A 5,690-nucleotide genomic window follows, 5' to 3' on the forward strand; every position below is an offset into this window, starting at 1 on the left:
CACTGCATTCTTCAGTGAGGTAAACTTTTTCAGTTTCCCTCCAATCCTTCTTATGACTTAAGATCTCTTTCATGAACTTAGCATAAGAGGGTATTTGCTCAGGTGCCTCTGCAAACAGAATCTTTATTTCAAGAGTCCTGAGATAGTCTGCAAAGCGGACAAATTGCTTATCCTGTTTCGCTTGGCGGAGTTTCTGAGGATAAGGCATTTTGGCTTTGTATTCTTCAACCTTAGTTGATGTAGGTTTATTGCCTACAGATGTGGGTTGAGAGCCTTTTTAGAGGAGTTATTATCAGCACTTGTATGTGTCTAATCCCCCACTGGCATTCGAATGCCAGGGGTGGAAGCTGGAGTGGCGTTAGACGCCAACTCCTTACTTGTTTCTGGCGTCTGAACGCCAGAACTGTGCTTCCTCTGGGCGTTCAACGCCAATTCCTTGCTTGTTTCTGGCGTTGAACGCCAGGACTGAACATGGTTTGGGCGTTCAACGCCAGCTTCCCACCATTTTCTGGCGTCTGAGCGCCAGAATTATTCCTCTCTGGGCTCTTACTGTCCTCAGAGGGATTTTGGGTAGTTTGCTCATTTCTTGGCTTCCTGCTATCTTGAAGTGAGGTATTTAATGTTTTTCCACTTCTTAATTGAATTGCTTGGCACTCTTCTGTTATTTGTTTTGATAATTGCTGTTCTGTTTGCTTCAATTGCACTTCCATATTCATATTAGCCATTCTTGTTTCTTGTAATATCTCTTTGAATTCTGCTAACTGTTTTGTTAGAAAATCCAATTGCTGATTGAATTCTGTAACTTGTTCTGCAGGACTGAGTTCAGCAGTTACTGTTTTAGCTTCTTCTTTCTTGAAAGATTCACTGCTTAGGTACAGGTGCTGATTCTTGGCAACTGTATCAATGAGCTCTTGATCTTCTTCAATTGTCTTTCTCATGTGGATAGATCCACCAGCTGAGTGGTCTAGAGAAATCTGAGCTTTCTCTGTAAGACCATAATAGAAGATGTCTAATTGCACCCATTCTGAAAATATTTCAGAAGGGCATTTTCTTAGCATCTCTTTGTATCTCTCCCAGGCATCATAAAGGGATTCATTATCTCCTTGTTTGAAGCCTTGGATGCTTATCCTTAGCTGTGTCATCCGTTTTGGAGAAAAATAGTGATTCAGGAATTTTTCTGACAGCTGTTTCCATGTCTTTATGCTGTCTTTAGGTTGATTATTTAACCACATCTTAGCTTGGTATTTTAGAGCAAATGGAAACAGTAATAATCTGTAGACATCCTGATATACTTTCTTATCATGTACTGTGTCAGCAATTTGTAAAAATTGTGCCAGAAATTCTGTAGGTTCTTCTTGTGGAAGACCGGAATACTGACAACTTTACTGCACCATGATAATGAGTTGAGGATTCAACTCAAAGCTGCTGACTCCAATGGAGGGTATACATATACTACTCCCATATGAAGCAGTAGTGGGGTTAGCATATGACCCCAAAGTCCTTCTGGACTGTTCATGTCCACTTAGGTCCATGATGGAGAAAGGGAGATGACGTAGATTTTTGTTTATTTTATAAATAAAAATAAAAATGATTTTTGAAATAAGACAAAATAAAATAAAAACCAAAATAAAAATAAGATAAAATAAGAAAATTAAAATAAAAAAATTAATAAGAATTTGAAAATATTTTATGAAGATTTTCAAAAAAAAGTGAAGAGAGAGAAAACGGTTAGGATATTTTCGAAAAAGATATAATAATATATTTTTTTTAAATCTTAAAAGGATAAGATTTGAAAAATTTTGAAATTGAAATCTGAAAATTTTTTTTATAAAAAATTTCGAAAATATAGCTTGAAAATAGTTAGAAAAGATAAATTTTTTGAATTTTAAATTTTATGCTGAAAGAGAAAAACACACAAAAGACACAAGACTTAAAATTTTTACATCTAATGCTCCTTGTTTTCGAAAATTTTGGAGGGAAAACACCAAGGAACACCAAACTTAAAAATTTTAAGATCAAAACACAAGAAAGACTCAAGAACACTTGAAGATTCACAAGAACAACAAGAACAAAAGAAAGAACACCAAATTTCAAATTTTTAGAAAACTTCTATAAAATTTTCGAAAATTATAAAAAGATTGACAAGAAAACATCAAACGTAAAGTTTAGCACAAGATTCAATCAAAGAAAAATTATTTTTAAAAAAGATTTTAAAAAGGAGATATCCAATTACCAAGAGCATACACCAACGCTCTAGCCAATTGGGCAGTAAAGGTAACACTTGTTTTGAAGAGGTATATTCTTTTTGGAAGAATAATGCTTTGGAATAGCACAAGAAAAACAAGAAAAGACACAGAGCAAGAAAAACTAAAGATCAAACAAGAAAAATAAACAAGAACAACTTGAAGATCAAAGAACACAACTTCGAAAATTTAAAAGAAAAATATAAAATATGCAATTGACACCAAACTTAGAACAAGACACTAAACTCACGAAAAAAATTAAAAATTAATAAAGAAAAATAATATTTTTGAAAAATTTTTGAAAAGGAAATAAAGGACTCAGAATTTAATGACTCTATAGCAACAAAAATAAATTATTCCTAATCTAAGCAACAAAATAAACCTTTAGTTGTTCAAACTCGAACAATCCCCGACAACGGCGCCAAAAACTTGGTGCACGAAATTGCAATCACACTTTTGCAATCTGCACAACTAACCAGCAAGTGCACTAGGTCATCCAAGTAATACCTTACGTGAGTAAGGGTCGAATCCCACGGAGATTGTTGGCTTGAAGCAAGCTATGGTTATTTTGTAACTCTTAGTCAGGATATAATATCAATAATAAATTTTAGTTTTAATTGGAAGTAAATAAAAAGCATGGATTAAATAGTACTTGTTATGCAGTAATGGAGAATATGTTGGAGTTTTGGAGATGCTTTGTCATCTGAATTTCTGCAACATAATGCTTACTCACTTTCATAAATGCAAGGCTCCTTCCATGGCAAGCTGTATGTAGGGTGTCACTGTTGTCAATGGCTACTTCCCATCCTCTCAGTGAAAATGGTCTAAATGCTCTGTCACACCATGGCTAATCATCTATTAGTTCTCGATCATGTCGGAATAGAATCCATTGATTCTTTTGCGTTTGTCATCACGCCCAAAAATTGCGAGTTTGAAGCTTGTCACAGCCATTCAATCCTTGAATCCTACTCGGAATACCACAGACAAGGTTTAGACTTTCTGGATCCTCAAGAGTGGCCGCCATCAATTCTAGCTTATACCACGAAGATTCTGATTAAGGAATCTAAGAGACGCTCATTCAATCTGATGTAGAATGGAGGTGTTTGTCAAGCACACGTTCATGGATTGAGGAAGGTGATGAGTGTCACGGATCATCACCTTCTTCATAGTGAAGCACAAATGAACATCTTAGATAGGAACAAGCGTGCTTGAATGGAAAACATAAATAATTGCATTAATTCATCGAGACGCTGTTGGGGCTGAGACTTAAGCTTCTCACGTGCCTGGGCTGTTTCTGGAGTTGAACGCTGGGTTGTAACGTGTTTTTGGCGTTGAACTTCAACTTGTAACCTGTTTCTGGCGCTGGACGCCAGACTACAACATGGAACTGGCGTTGAACGCCATTTTACGTCATCTATCTTCGCGCAAAGTATGAACTATTATATATTGCTGGAAAGACCTGGATGTATAATTTCTAACCCAATTGAGAGCACGCCAATTGGACTCCTGTAGCTCAAAAAAATTCATTCCGAGTGCAGGGAGGTCAGAATCCAACAACATCAGCAGTCCTTTTTCAGCTTAAATCAGATTTTTGCTCAGCTCCCTCAATTTCAGCCAGAAAATACCTGAAATCACAGAAAAACACACAAACTCATAGTAAAGTCCAGAAATATAATTTTTGCTTAAAAACTAATAAAATTCTATTAAAGACTAATTAAAACATGCTAAAATCTATATGAAATTACCCCCAAAAAGCGTATAAAATATCCGCTCATCAATGATCCCATGGTGATAACAATGATCCTCGTGAACACCAACGTCCATAGAACCCGGATAGATCAGGGTAGCTCGACAGATATCTTATTTAAGCTCGCCTTCTAGTGTGCAAAATTTGAACTCGCACAACTTCACCAGCAAGTGCATCGGGTCATCCAAGTAATACCTCAGGTGAGTGAGGGTCGATTCCACGAGAATTGTTGGATTGAACAAGCAATATTTATGTTGCTAGACTTAGTCAGGCGAACAGAAAAAGAGTTGTTGTTGAATGCGCATAAACAAGAAAATAAAGAAAGGCAATTAAAGATCAGTAAAGAGATAATATACGGAAGCAGTTAAGGCCTCAGAGATGTCATCTTTCCAGATTAATAATTCTTACTCACAATCTTAACAATGAATGATTCATTCCATGGCAAACTATTAGTGATTAAAACCTAATGTTTTAGCGAGTTAATCTCCCATGACCTTACTAAAACGCTACAGACAAGGTAAATTCTTTCAGATTAGAGGGTGAATATCAGAAATCTAGTTTAGCGTGACAAAAACCTCAATTACCCAAAACTAACTGGATTATATGTCACATATCTAACTAGCCCAAATAAATTGTGAATTAGGAGGAGTGCTTTCAAGCTATAGCCCAAGCGAGATAACTCGATCGAGAATCACAAGTGCTCATGTAGAATAAGGGGTCATACTGTCGTTCCACCCCAAATTCATAAGATTAAGAACGAAAGCAACACCTTAGAATTGAATCAAACATTAATTAAGATAGAAGAGAAATAATTTTAAGCCACAGAAATAAGCAGAGCTCCTAACATTAACGAGGAGGTTTAGTTACTCATACTTTACAAAAGAAAACGTAAAAGAAGATCTATTTGTGAATGATCGATGTTTCTAGACCTAGGTGATCTCCTCTTTAAATAGTAAAATACTAACCATAAAAGATGTTAATTTAAATTTAAAAGTTACAAAGATAAGACTAGATAAGCTACGGAGTGCTAAAATCCACTTTGGGGCCCACTTTGGTCATGTGCATCGGTCAAGCCTAGCGTTCAACTTGGGATATGGGTGTTGAATGCCCATTAGGGGGTTGAGCTCGCTGTATTCTTCTCCCTGTTCAACATGGGAGGTTAGTCCTTCTTGGGCGTTAAATGCCAGATGTGGACGTTTAACGCCAGTTTTGGCAGTGATTCTCGAAGAGAAGTATAGACTATCATATATTGCTGAAAAGCTCTAGAAGTTAGGCCTCCAACACTGTTCAGACCGCGTCAATTGGACCTTTATAGCTCAAGATATGCTCGTTGGAATGCACAGAGGTCAGGATTGACATAATCTACTATCCTTTTTTGTCTCTGAATAAGATTCTGCCAAATTCGCCCAAAATTCACCTAAAATCATAAAAATAACACAAACTCAAAGTAGCATCCAAAGGATGAATTTTGCAACTAAACATACTAAAATTTACAAAAATCTAACTAAAACAGCTAGAAAATGCTATGAAAAAATGTATAAAATGTTCACGACTCACCTTCGATAAGTTTGGGTTGGAAGAAAAGGATCTAAAGGCATACCCAAACAACCTCTTCAGGCTAGGAAATACACCGATCTGTCCTCTGGGGTACATCTCTCTCTCTACATGACTTTTGAAAAAGGCACAAAGTTGATGGGTGG

This window comes from Arachis duranensis, chromosome 1 (genome assembly GCF_000817695.3).
Source record: "Arachis duranensis cultivar V14167 chromosome 1, aradu.V14167.gnm2.J7QH, whole genome shotgun sequence".
Taxonomy (NCBI): Eukaryota; Viridiplantae; Streptophyta; class Magnoliopsida; order Fabales; family Fabaceae; genus Arachis; species Arachis duranensis.